The sequence below is a fragment of the Archocentrus centrarchus genome, chromosome 20 (genome assembly GCF_007364275.1).
Source record: "Archocentrus centrarchus isolate MPI-CPG fArcCen1 chromosome 20, fArcCen1, whole genome shotgun sequence".
Classification (NCBI taxonomy): Eukaryota; Metazoa; Chordata; class Actinopteri; order Cichliformes; family Cichlidae; genus Archocentrus; species Archocentrus centrarchus.
In genome coordinates this window covers 32273707-32288616 of record NC_044365.1, presented here as the reverse complement: position 1 = coordinate 32288616, position 14910 = coordinate 32273707, and the positions used below count along the sequence as shown (strand labels likewise).

Sequence of the window (14910 nt, the reverse complement as noted above, 5' to 3'; positions counted from 1 at the left end):
AAATCACCAGGCAGGTCTTTTACTTTTTAAAGACAAACAATGAAAACTGTGTGACAACATTATTTTATCAGGTTAACATACATGAATAAATAAAAGCACAAAAAAGCCTTCGAGGTCAAATGTGAGAGTTTTTTTTTTTCATTAAAACTTTCATTTCAAATCAGAAATGGAGCCATAATCTATTTATTGATTACATCCTATCATTGATTTCCAGTTTCAACTGAGTGATGGAGACCATGGAGACCAGGAGAAGAAGCTGAAGAAACAACTTTAAACAGGATTTAACAGGAAGGAGAAGATGGAGCCTGGAGGGGAGAGAAAGACCAGCCCCCAGAAAACAGCAGAGCCACAAGAGAAAGGTGGAGAGGAATCAGCTGATCAGAAAAGACAACAAGAAACAGACGAAGGAACAAACGAGACATCCGACACGTCCTATATTGGATTTCAGGAGAGTTTCAGAGCTAAAGTTATTCAATATATGCGATCTCGCAAGAGAGAGTCAGGCAGTCGAATCCATCTTGGTCAAAGCGTTGATGAGCCACAACCGGATAACACACCACATAGGGACCAAACTCCAGCCTCCACCTCTGCCACCTTTACACACCATCTTCCTGTTATCAGTGCGGCCCTTACAGACCAACATGTTTCAGCAAGGTTTTTGCCTTCAGCCTCCACCTACACTACCTTTGCAGGCTTTCCACGTATTAGTCTTAACAGCGCAGGAACACATGTTGCACCGGGGACTTTGTCTACATCACAAACTCCAGTCTCCACCTCGGCTTCCTTTGCTCGCTGTTCTCCTCTTCACAGTTTGGGGAACCGTGTCCCAGCTGCTTCACCACTGCCCCCTTCCACTGTGACTTTCTCCAACCCACAACAGGATGCTGAATTATCAGCCTACAAACCTGTAATAAGGGAAAGAAAATACAGTCTCAGTCACTCACAGAGCTCAGCTTCATCCACCAGTGACAGCACACTTTCACATCGAGTACAGTCGAGACCAGAGTTATTGTCTTTGTCAGATGTTCTGAATCGGTCACTGATCTCATCGGGCTCGAGGTATATATACCAAAACCTTCCCTCAGCATACGACCGTTTTCATGGTAAAGAAACAAAGCAAACTGAAGCAGCAGAGACAGCAGACGCTGAAGAGGACCGGAGACCAGTGCAGAGTTCTCTGGGGACTGAAGATATTCAAGATGAACAAAGGTCTCAGAACTTTTCTCCAGAGGAAAATATTGGTATCTTCTACCCAAAAATGACACTGTTACCACTGCCTCCCATGACTGACTCCCACCAACAGCACAGACATGTTGTTGTGTTTGATGAGCCTGCAAAGTTATCAGCCTGTAAACTTGAAGGAAGGAGAAGAAAACATGACCCCTCATCACCCACAGTTTTAAACCCTTTCCTTTCTTGTGGTCTTCAACTTCAGGGTCATGGGGGGCTTGAAGTGGATCCCAGCCTGAGAGGTAGGGTACATCCTGGACAGGTCACCAGTCAGCCGCTGGGCGAGGAGTCACTTCCCAGACCTCCATTCAATCATGTGTTGGGATCTCCATCATGTTTCCTTTCTGAGTCTTCTCATTTAAATGTTAATGACCCTTTTCAGCATCTAAACTTAAAACAAATTACAAAAGAAAAAATAAAGGCACCAGGAAGTAATGAGGAGTCAGACCCAGAGCCAAATCTATCCCATAGCAGACCCTCTGTTACAGCACTTCCTTCCTGCTCTCAGTCCAGCATCCCAACTGTTAGTGGTCCTCCTGAATGTAGCAATGAAGAAAGAGTAGAAGAAGCAGAGAGCAGAGTGTTCTTGTTGCAGGCAGAAAGCACTGCAGACCAGAATGTCTCAGTAGCAGCAGCCTCACCTGTCAGAGCTGAGTATGTGTCAGCTACCAACACCCTGCCACCCAGCTCCCATCTCCAGGTCTCCTCCTCCTGCTGCTTGACTCGTTCTCACAGCGCGCCGTCACTGAGCAAAATCCCAAAGAACAACTTCAGACGAGCAGCAAGTTTACCTGACATGAAGCTGAAGGAGTTTACACCTGCCATCAGCGCTGATGACTGTGATGATGAAACCTACAGCTTCCAGTGCTCCTGCCCGGGCCTGTACCAGTGCAGTGTGAGCAGCCTGGTGTTTAACATGAAGGGAGAAGGGGGCGTGGCCTACAGGACCGTCCCTTGGAACAGGAGGCTGCTGGCCCAGCACCACAAGAAGCCTGCAGGACCCCTGTTTGACATCAAGTGTCTGCAGCAGTCTGTGTGTCAGCTCCATCTCCCACACTGTGAGATCATCTCCACAGGTGGAGGTCGGTCCTTGCAGGGCGCTCATGTCAGTGATGAGGGCATCGAGTTCATCAGCCCTCACCAGGTAACAGAGACTCATGTTGTTGTAAACATCTCAGGGTTTTCTGCTTATGGTAACGTCAAGGATGAAGACTCTCCCCCTGACCCGGTCCAAGCTCTGGTTCTGCTCTTCTACAAACCCCTGAAGATCCTGATCTCAGATCTGTCCTCAGTGTACTGTTGTTACCCAGGAACATTGTGTTTCACAAAATTCAGCGTGACCGGAGGAAGTTAGACAAAAATGAGAGGTACTTAGAGACGTCCCCTCACTGTAAACTGCATCCAAAGCAGGTTTACGCTCTGTCCACGTCTCCTGAAGACGACCTGATCAAAGTTCAGCCAAAAGAAGCAGAGTTTGATGACGAGTACCATGAAAGCTACTTCCCATCCTTCCAGGTGGTCTTAAAAAGAATCCTTACAGATGTTAACCTCACTCTGAGAGACAGCAGCAGCTCCAGCTGTGTTTGGGAAAGAGAGGTTTGTCTTTTAACCCTCCGGAGTGAAAACTTTGGAAACTGGTCCTAAAAAGAGACCGTCAGATCTGCGGAGCTGCTTCATCAGAAGAATATCAGGACCTGTTCTCAGCAGCCTGCTGGACCAACTGCTGGAGAAAAGGGTGATAACTGATGCTGAGAGGGAGGCAGCAGACACAAAGCAAAGCAGGAGTGACAGAGCTCGCTTTGTTTTTGACACTGTGAGCAATAAAGGTGAAGCTGCCAGTTCAGAGATGATGGAGTTCCTCTGTGAGGAGGACCCCTTCCTCTGTGAACACCTCGGGCTGAAGCAAAATGGAGAGAAGGCTTCCTAACAGCCGCTGTCCTCACTCACTGCAGACAGCATCCTCAGATTTGTACTCAGCTGTTCATCTCTCTGAAGATGTTCCTGTAATCTGAAGGATGCTTTAGGTCTGGATGAATCTGATACTCAGTAACCATGGAGATACATTTAAATGCTAAATTTAAACATTTTCCTTTAAAGTGTTTATCAGATATTGTGATTTTAGATTGCTCTACTTTTTAATACACTTTTATAACTTTATAAGTTGATTTTTTTTTTAATGACTGTACTGCACATTTCTGATGTTATTATCTGTATTTTAGTTTTTACTGAAATGCTGTAATATGATGGTTCTGTATCGTTCTCTTTTTATGGCATACGCTGTTAAACCTGTAAGTAACTGAATTATTCTGGGCACCAGAAAAATACCATTAAAGGAGTTTGAACCTGCCTTCTCTCCAACATCAGTGTCTGACCTCACAGATGTGCTTCTGGAAGAATGGTCAGAAATTCCCATAAACACTCCTAAACCTGTGGAAAGACTTCCCAAAAGAGCTGAAGCTGTTATAGCTACAGATTGGGGGCCACATCATGTTAAAACTCTGGATTAAGAGTGGATGTTACTCAGGGTCATGTGATCACAGAGATGCTGTAGGACAGGACCAGGACTCACACAGTTAGCCTGTCAGCACTTCATCTGCATGTACTTGTAGCTTGTTTGGAAACTTCTGTGTTAAAGCAGACAAAATATTGAAGACAGCACATTGAAAATGCTTTTTCAGCTGGCTTTGAATGATGTCTGAGGAAGTTATTGAGGTGAAGGTGAAACTGTAAACAGGATGCAGTGCAGTGATGTGGTGGCTGAGTTCACTTCATACTGGAGTTGGCAATAAATCAAGAAGCCTTAATAAAGGATGTTCCAAGTAGTAAATAGTATTTGGGTCATTAGCAAAGTTGTAGTAAATTAATGGCAGCCAATTATTCCCTTTACAGCAGGATGTGAAGGTGACGGGTGCAGCTCGGAGATCACACACAAGAGAGGAAGCGTCTGACTGAATGTGCCACACAGACTTTCAGCAGTCAGTAAGTAAAGAAGAGGACAGCCTGGATGAGTGTTTTATGATGGTTTCAGTTTATTATGGAGTCACACTAAGATCTATTTCTGCTTTTACATTAAATCTAACTTTTAAATTAATTGAGTTTTGTATTAACACATCTATACGATAGTGTTTGCTGCAGTTTATGGCCAATAAAGCTGTATTTCCTCTTTTACAAGTTACAGTATTTCCTTATATATGACTGCCCTCTAGTGGACATATAGACCACACAGATAAACTGAATTTGTGGCTCTAATGAGATCCAAAATGTTTCCATAGAAATCCTTATTATTGGCAGACTGGATGTACAGAAAACACACAGACTGATGCTGAGAATAATCAGACTCACTTTGCTGAATAACCAAAGTATCCAAACACTGATTATATATGACACACAGAGCTCAGCCACAGCTTCTACACATATTTATTTATTTCTCCTTTAGTGTGAAAAGGCTACAGAGCAGATTCATCTTCATGTAAGTGTAGTATTCATCAGGTTGAAAGTTCCTCCATCTTTAGTATTTCTGCATGAAGAAATACTATAAAGATATTCATGTTAGTTCAGTTTGGCTTAAATTCTGTTTCAATTCAAATAATGATCCTGACTGACTTTCTGAGGAATCCCATCCTTTATGAAATCAGGAGCTGCTTTTCTAATAAGGAAACACAAACTTACACATCTTCTAAATTATGTTCAAGTTTATGATGTGAAAAACGCAGACATGCAGAGCTTCAGCAGCAGGTAACACAATAAGAGAAGAGCCTATGTGGCCAATTTATTATAAACACTTTTCAATGATATCAAGTGCTGAACAAAGTAAATATGTCTCATTTATGCTGAATACTTGTAGCTATGCTTACATCATTATCTGAAAAGAACAAGTGGAAGGAATGATTGATTTACAGTATATACAGTATTAGGATAAAAAGTGGTGTTACTTGAAACTTTTATTGTGAAAATCACCAGGCAGGTCTTTTTACTTTTTAAAGACAAACAATGAAAACTGTGTGACAACATTATTTTATCAGGTTAACATACATGAATAAATAAAAGCACAAAAAGCCTTCGAGGTCAAATGTGAGAGTTTTTTTTTTTCATTAAAACTTTCATTTCAAATCAGAAATGGAGCCATAATCTATTTATTGATTACATCCTATCATTGATTCCAGTTTCAACTGAGTGATGGAGACCATGGAGACCCAGGAGAAGAAGCTGAAGAAACAACTTTAAACAGGATTAACAGGAAGGAGAAGATGGAGCCTGGAGGGGAGAGAAAGACCAGCCCCCAGAAAACAGCAGAGCCACAAGAGAAAGGTGGAGAGGAATCAGCTGATCAGAAAAGACAACAAGAAACAGACGAAGGAACAAACGAGACATCCGACACGTCCTATATTGGATTCAGGAGAGTTTCAGAGCTAAAGTTATTCAATATATGCGATCTCGCAAGAGAGAGTCAGGCAGTCGAATCCATCTTGGTCAAAGCGTTGATGAGCCACAACCGGATAACACACCACATAGGGACCAAACTCCAGCCTCCACCTCTGCCACCTTTACACACCATCTTCCTGTTATCAGTGCGGCCCTTACAGACCAACATGTTTCAGCAAGGTTTTTGCCTTCAGCTCCACCTACACTACCTTTGCAGGCTTTCCACGTATTAGTCTTAACAGCAGCAGGAACACATGTTGCACCGGGACTTGTCTACATCCACAAACTCCAGTCTCCACCTCGGCTTCCTTTGCTCGCTGTTCTCCTCTTCACAGTTTGGGGAACCGTGTCCCAGCTGCTTCACCACTGCCCCCTTCCACTGTGACTTTCTCCAACCCACAACAGGATGCTGAATTATCAGCCTACAAACCTGTAATAAGGGAAAGAAAATACAGTCTCAGTCACTCACAGAGCTCAGCTTCATCCACCAGTGACAGCACACTTTCACATCGAGTACAGTCGAGACCAGAGTTATTGTCTTTGTCAGATGTTCTGAATCGGTCACTGATCTCATCGGGCTCGAGGTATATATACCAAAACCTTCCCTCAGCATACGACCGTTTTCATGGTAAAGAAACAAAGCAAACTGAAGCAGCAGAGACAGCAGACGCTGAAGAGGACCGGAGACCAGTGCAGAGTTCTCTGGGGACTGAAGATATTCAAGATGAACAAAGGTCTCAGAACTTTTCTCCAGAGGAAAATATTGGTATCTTCTACCCAAAATGACACTGTTACCACTGCCTCCCATGACTGACTCCCACCAACAGCACAGACATGTTGTTGTGTTTGATGAGCCTGCAAAGTTATCAGCCTGTAAACTTGAAGGAAGGAGAAGAAAACATGACCCCTCATCACCCACAGTTTTAAAACCCTTTCCTTTCTTGTGGTCTTCAACTTCAGGGTCATGGGGGGGCTTGAAGTGGATCCCAGCCTGAGAGGTAGGGTACATCCTGGACAGGTCACCAGTCAGCCGCTGGGCGAGGAGTCACTTCCCAGACCTCCATTCAATCATGTTTGGGATCTCCATCATGTTTCCTTTCTGAGTCTTCTCATTTAAATGTTAATGACCCTTTTCAGCATCTAACTTAAAACAAATACAAAAGAAAAAATAAAGGCACCAGGAAGTAATGAGGAGTCAGACCCAGAGCCAAATCTATCCCATAGCAGACCCTCTGTTACAGCACTTCCTTCCTGCTCTCAGTCCAGCATCCCAACTGTTAGTGGTCCTCCTGAATGTAGCAATGAAGAAAGAGTAGAAGAAGCAGAGAGCAGAGTGTTCTTGTTGCAGGCAGAAAGCACTGCAGACCAGAATGTCTCAGTAGCAGCAGCCTCACCTGTCAGAGCTGAGTATGTGTCAGCTACCAACACCCTGCCACCCAGCTCCCATCTCCAGGTCTCCTCCTCTGCTGCTTGACTCGTTCTCACAGCGCGCCGTCACTGAGCAAAATCCCAAAGAACAACTTCAGACGAGCAGCAAGTTTACCTGACATGAAGCTGAAGGAGTTTACACCTGCCATCAGCGCTGATGACTGTGATGATGAAACCTACAGCTTCCAGTGCTCCTGCCCGGGCCTGTACCAGTGCAGTGTGAGCAGCCTGGTGTTTAACATGAAGGGAGAAGGGGGCGTGGCCTACAGGACCGTCCCTTGGAACAGGAGGCTGCTGGCCCAGCACCACAAGAAGCCTGCAGGACCCCTGTTTGACATCAAGTGTCTGCAGCAGTCTGTGTGTCAGCTCCATCTCCCACACTGTGAGATCATCTCCACAGGTGGAGGTCGGTCCTTGCAGGTCGCTCATGTCAGTGATGAGGGCATCGAGTTCATCAGCCCTCACCAGGTAACAGAGACTCATGTTGTTGTAAACATCTCAGGGTTTTCTGCTTATGGTAACGTCAAGGATGAAGACTCTCCCCCTGACCCGGTCCAAGCTCTGGTTCTGCTCTTCTACAAACCCCCAGAATATCCTGATCTCACATCCTTCCTCAATGTGTTGTTGCTGCCGAGGAACGCTGTTATCCGTGATGTACAGCGCACCAGGAGGAAATTAATCGGAGAGGAGAGGTACTTAGATGTACCCTCTAAATGCAACCTGCATCCCAACCAGGTTTACACTCTGTCCTCGTCTCCTGAAGACGACCTGATCAAAATTCAGCCAAATGAAACAGAGTTTGATAATGAGTACCTCAACACCTCTGTTACATCATTCCAGGTGGTTTTAAAAAGACTGATTGGAGAGATTCACCTGAGTCTGAGACTCAAGAGCAGCTCCAGCTGTGTTTGGGAAAGTGAGGTTTGCCTGTTTGCCAACAGACTGAGAACTGTGACTCTCCCTCCAAACGAGAGGCTGTTAAATGTACGGATCTGCTTCATTGATGGGATTTCAGGACCTGTTCTCTGCAGCCTGATGGACAAACTGCTGGAGAAAACAGTGATAACTGATGCTGAGAAGGAGGAAGCTGATGAGACCCAAAACAGGAGGGACAGAGCTCGTCTTGTTATTGACACAGTGAGGAGGAAAGGTGAAGCTGCCAGTTCAGAGATGATCGAGCGTCTCAGTGAGCTCGACCCCTTCTTCTGCAAACGTCTTGGGCTGATCTGAAGCATCAGTCAGTGTTGCTGAATCTGAGCAGACAGTCAGATGTTAGATTATCAATAAACATCAGTAGATACCAGGGATCTAGCCAGCGGCTGATCGCCCGTGCTGAGGTCATCTTGCGCCGGGCTGAGAATTTCACTGGTTCTCTATCAGAGCTGCTCCATCACTGCAATTAGCAGGCGAGGACGCACCCCGCGCATGCCACCCCGTCGCCCATACCAGAATGATTTATTTTTTCTCCTCCTATATCGCTGCACTATAATATTATTTCACTGCAATTTGCAGGCACGAACATTTTTGTTTACAATGTGCACACACAGTCTCACAACGGTCCTGTTCACACTTGATTTTGTGGGCAAAATAGTGACCAGCGTGAAACTGAGGGGGACGGAGAGGAAACAGGAGCTCAAAGGAAAATATTGGGCTTCCTATTAAACATAAAATCTCAGGAGCTCGTCTTGTTTCTTGTCTTCATAGACTCGCAAGGATAACATACTGACATATTACTTATTGTTGCTATTTATTAACAATAGCTACAGGTAAACATGCATCTTATTTTCAGAGTGTCATAACAAATCTAGTCACATGGTCCAATCAGATTCAGGTGCCTTCACTGACCCGTAGGACCAACCATTATCACAGAATATCACATACATATTATCCAACTGTTCACTGTCACTGAATTAGCAAGCTGGAATGGCATTTATTGTTAGCATTAACAAGCTAATGCTTGTTAGCTTACCGGGCTGAAATTTGTTCTGGCTAGAACCCTGCTGTATTCCAATGTTTTTGTTGCTGTTTTACCAGAATTGGGTATTCAGTCACCTTCAGGATGGAGAAGCATCCAGCTCTCAGTGTGATCCTCAGATTTTACAGCTTTCTCTGATGCTTCTATTTCAATGTTCATTTATTAAACAAAAGGAGATTTAGCCTCCATTTGTATTCATATTTATTTCCTTATTGCATGGCATCATCTCACCAGCTTTATATTTTTGTTTCTATATGTGTAGTTTAGCACTCATCATTGGCACTCTCACTTTGATGCTTAGTTACTGTGGATTGTATTTTTTCTGGGTGCTGTAACACAATTTTCTCTCTCTCTCTCTCACCTTTACCAAATCACATCAGAAAAACAATGAATGGGTTTATAGGCAGACGTTCCTGAAACATCAGTGAAGAACAGAAAACAGGAGCAAGTATGAGTCACAAAGATCAATTCATTTTTATTTATAAAACACCAAACTGTGGAAGAGAGCCAGAGAACTAATGATTAAATGCAGTGGGGTATAAACAGTAAGAACAGGTGAAAGAAAAGAAACAGTGCATTATGGGAACCCCCCAGCAGACTAGGCCTATAGCAGCATAACTAAGGGAGGGTTCAGGGTCACCTGATCCAGCCCTAACTATAAGCTTGATCATAAATGAAAGTTTTAAGCCTAATCTTAAAAATAGAGAGGGTGTCTGTCTCCTGAATCCAAGCTGGAAGCTGGTTCCACAGAAGAGGGGCCTGAAAGCTGAAGGCTCTGCCTCCCATTCTACTCTTAAGTATCCTAGGAACCAAAAGTAAGCCAGCAGTCTGAGAGAGAAGTGCTCTGTTGGGGTGATATGGTACTATGAGGTCTTTGAGATAAGATGGTGCCTGATTATTCAAGACCTTGTAGGTGAGGAGAAGGATTTTAAATTCTATTCTAGATTTAACAGGGAGCCAATGAAGAGAAGCCAATATGGGAGAAATCTGCTCTCTCTTTCTAGTCCCTGTCAGTACTCTACCTGCAGCATTTTGGATCAGCTGAAGGCTTTTCAGAAAGCTTTTAGGACAGCCTGATAATAATGAATTACAATAATCCAGCCTAGAAGTAATAAATGCATGAATTAGCTTTTCAGCATCACTCTGAGAAAGGATGTTTCTAATTTTAGAAATATTGCACAAATGCAAAAAAGCGGTCCTACATATGTGTTTAATATGTGCATTGAAGGACATATCCTGGTCAAAAATGACTCCAAGATTTCTCAGTGTTACTGGAGGCCAAAGTAATGCCATCCAGAGTAAGTATCTGGTTAGACACCATGTTTCTAAGATTTGTGGGGCCGAGAACAAGAATTTCAGTTTTCTGAATTTAGAAGCAGGAAATTAGAGGTCATCCAGGCCTTAATGTCTTTAAGACATTCCTGCAGTTTAACTAATTGATGTGTGTCATCTGGCTTCATTGATAGGTAAAGCTGAGTATCATCTGCATAACAATGAAAATTGATGCAGTGCTTTCTAATAATACTGCCTAAGGGAAGCATGTATAATGTAAATAAAATTGGTCCTAGCACAGAACCCTGTGGAACTCCATAATTAACCTTAGTGTGTGAAGAAGACTCCCCATTTACATGAACAAACTGGAGTCTATGAGATAAATATGATTCAAACCACTGCAGTGCAGTACCTTTAATACCTATAGCAAGCTCTAATCTCTGTAATAAAATGTTATGGTCAACAGTATCAAAAGCTGCACTGAGGTCCAACAGGACAAGAACAGAGATGAGTCCACTGTCAGAGGCTGTAAGAAGATCATTTGTAACCTTCACTAATGCTGTTTCTGTACTGTGATGAATTCTGAAACCTGACTGAAACTCTTCAAATAAACCGTTCCTCTGCAGATGATCAGTTAGCTGTTTTACAACTACTCTTTCAAGAGTCTTTGAGAGAAAATTATATAATTAGCCAAGACAGGTGATGACTTTTTAAGTAGCGGTTTAATTACTGTCACCCTAAAAGCCTCTGGTACATAGCTAACAAATAAATAAATAAATAATAATAAATTTTTAATTTGTAAGCGCCTTTCGTGACACCCAAGGACACTTTACAGTGGTAAAAACAAAACAAATCATAGAATACTAAATGACCAAATGAACTAAAGTGAATATGAAATCTTGAACAGGTTAGTTTTGAGTCATGATTTGAAGACATGAAGAGAACCAATACTGGTAGGAGAGGGTTCCACAGCTGGGGAGCTGAGTGGGAGAAATCTCTGTTCCTGTGGTGCTGAGGCGGGCAGAGGGAACAGTAAGGAGGATGGACGAGGAAGAATGGAGGGTGTGGGAGGAGGAGGTGATGTGAAGACGTTTGGCTAGATAAGGAGGGGTGAGGCTGTGGATGGCCTTGAATGCGTACAGGAGGAGTTTGAAATTTTGACTTTAACTGAAAGCCAGTAAGCCATAAAGTCAGACTGATCACATATAAGACTGAAGCATTACTCAGTTGTCAGACTTTTTTGAGCAGAGTTGAATTTTTTTTTAAATTCTGTTTTCCAGGAGGGAAAACTCCAAGAGCCAAAAAGGTTATAATGAAGGAATAATTCAAAATGTTTCATTCAGGGACACAGAGGAGAAAAAGACAAACCTTACAGGACAAATTGATATTCCATTAAAGACAAAGACCACAGACTGTCCACATTTGTTTTTTTTGGGGAGGGGTCTCCTCCAGCATCACCCTCAACACCGGTGCACCACAGGGCTGTGTATTGAGCCCCTTCCTCTTCTTCTCTCTGCTGGTGAGCTTCCACAGGTCAGCCATTGAGTCCATCCTCATTTACTGTATCTCAGTGTGGGACTCTGGCTGCACTGCTGACAACAGGAAAGCTCTGCAGTGCATCATCAACACTGCTGAGAGGATCATCTGCACCCAGCTCCCCAGACTAGAGGATAAATACAGGACCTGATGCATCAGGTGGGTCACAGTCATGATCAGGGACAGCACACGTCCCAGTCTTTATTTATATTTCTTATTTTCTATCTTGTATTATTTAGGCACCTGGAGGATGTCCTCCAACAAAACTTCACTGTATTATTGCGCAGTGGCAAATGTTCAATTCTCATTTAGATAACGATTACTGTAATAAACAACATGAGCAAAAAAGCAAAGACAGCGAGCTTGTGCTTCAATACACCTGCACCTTAGGATGTTCCTACCTCAATGCACACCGAGCAGTACAAAACATACAAACCCACAAGAAACAGCAAGAACTGAACTAAGATTAAGACCATGGGGTTGTTGGCTAAGACGAGATGCTCTAAAACAATACAAAACAAAGAGAAGGCAGAAATGAACTATTGAAAGGTTTTAAGTTATTTCCTCCTGTTACATACAAGCAAGAAGAAACAGAAAAAAACAGGAAACTTGTTTTACTTCTTGCAGTTCTTACTCATTGGGAGGTTCCTACATCACACATAACACTGACCACTACAGTATATACAATCCCACTGGGAACAGCAAGAACTAAACCAAGGAAAGAGTCAATATTTCATCAACATTATCTGCATCATTATCCTGAACATCAGCTTTCCTACCCTTGTGCACTTTGGGAGCTTAACACTAACCCTTACAATTCACACAAGCCTTCTAAGAATATAAGAGCAAGGGCCAAAACAACAGTAAATGTTCAATCTACAGATGATGGGCTTGAACTGACTCACAACAGAGGAGTATAAGAACACAATCAAGAAGAATTTATTGTCATTATACATCGAGACATACAATAACATTACGTTCATATATGAGCACAGTACCAGGGCCTGAAGTGCCTGACTCCGGATAGCCTCTGGTTAGCCTCCTTCCTGCTTCCACTAAATAACCTTGTTTGTTGCAGATTTGTGTCCAGGTAACAGCATTGATAGTTGAAATCAGCTATTGAAGTAGGGTCTCAAAATAGATAGATATATTTTTTTATTTGTATTGGTTAATTTGTTTGTTATTTAAGCATTTTTGTGGGCCATTTGCAGTTTTGAGTATTACAGTATTATTCCATATAAAGACACTAGAGGGCGCTTATCAGGCTGGTTGATATAGAGGAGTTTTGGGGACACAGAGGAAGAATAAACCTTCCTGTTGTGAAGAGCAGCTCAGCATGTGTCCCCTTCTCTCTGTAAATGTGGCTGAAAAAGACCCAAACGCTGAAGAAAGTGAGGAGCAAGACCAACCTGCATCCCTCAGTGACAACAGGTATGAAAAAGTTCCATTATTATTTCCCTTTCTTTCTTTATTCTGTATTTATTTTTGCTGAAGACAAATTTTATTTATATAAGTGAGAAATCATTGAGCAAATGCTAAGTGTCGCGCCTGCATGCTAATTGAGTGATGGTGAACAGTTAGGCCTGAATCAGACTTCTGCCTCGGGTCTTTGCGGGGCCAACGTACATAACCAGAGATCACCTCTGAAGCCAACACAGTAATCACAGTCATCATGGACATGTAGTTACATTTCTCGAGAAGGTGAACGTCAGGTTACATCATGTGTTTTAGGGCTGCAACTAAAGATTATTCTGGTAGTCGACTAATCTGTTGATTATTTTATCAGTTGATTAATCAACGATTATTTCAGTCTTCTTCAATCTTCAGGACTTTGCTGTGCAACGTTTCCTGCTGTGTGATTCAGTGATGCACTGTCAGCTCACCTGTGCAGGTCCCCCTCTGCATCTTCTTGCGTATCCGTCCCACAAATCTGCTCTTTTCCCCACACATCACAGATGGGGAAGAGACACACGGGTTTACCTGCAACGTCAGCAACCACTGAGGTTCATCCCCAAAAGGGTGCCTGGTGTCCAACACCCCCTCAATATGGGGAACCCTCCATAAAAACATTCATTGGCATGCTATTATATATGTCAGACATCCAGCTCCCCAGAATGAGTGACTTTTGGCCAGAGGCAGGGGCGGAGCTACTGGGGGGGCTGGGGGGGCGGCACGCCCCCGGCCCGGGCCTATAGGGGGCCCGGATGGGAGAGAGAATCAGCGTTCAGATAGCCAGGCCTCTATCACGTCCGAGGAGAGCTGGAGAAGGCGGGCCCTCTCCTGATTGTATCCAAATGAGCATGGTGTGTGGCCACAGGGACAGTATATTTTACATGACCTATCAGTCATGTCTTACATGGGGCTTTTAAAGGTTGCCACAGTCAGGACTGAGTCATGGTTGCTAAAAACTTTACAAGACCAACTGACTTTAGTGATGTAGTTGGTGTAAAATATTGAATAAAATGTTGTGCTGGCTTTATTTTCACTCTCACATTTAACTTTATGACACACAAATTTTCAAGTGTATCGATATTTTCTCCAAGTGCATTGTGGGTAAAACTCGTCCAACTCGACCAACGTCATCATCAGTCACTTGGCAACAGATTGTAAACTAAGCAGAGAATTTTTATGGACTAAGAAAACATGAGTGGCACTTCATATAAACATAAAAGTGGAGCAGCAAAGAGAAAAGAAAAGGAAAAAAGAGAGCAAGGAAAAGCCAAGTTACAAAAACTGGACTTATATCTTGTTCATCGTCCTGGACATGAACCCGACTTTTTTGTTGGCAGCGATTCAGGCCTGCCAAAACTGCCAGCACAGCCAGGGAGCCAGGTTAATTACAGGTAACCATTCTAACAATCACTATTCACAATGTGTGAGTTAGTTGTAGACTGTTAGTGACTGTAAATCCACTTTTTTCTCTCTCGGCGGTATAGCTTTGATGTCAGGGATTCAGCAGTTGCTAGCTGCTCCAGTGTAGAGCCAGACCTGGTGCCTGACCAGCAGTCCTCCTCCTCACACGCGCTGGACACTGAAAATGAAAGCAG

General features: G+C 43.3%; 2 pseudogenes; both read left to right on the top strand.

Annotated features, from left to right (window-relative positions):
* Positions 1-1100: 1100 nt before the first annotated feature.
* LOC115799200 (NACHT, LRR and PYD domains-containing protein 1b allele 3-like) lies at positions 1101-3225 on the top strand (annotated as a pseudogene).
* Positions 3226-6277: 3052 nt separating this feature from the next.
* On the top strand, positions 6278-8310 carry LOC115799199 (uncharacterized; annotated as a pseudogene).
* Positions 8311-14910: the final 6600 nt, after the last annotated feature.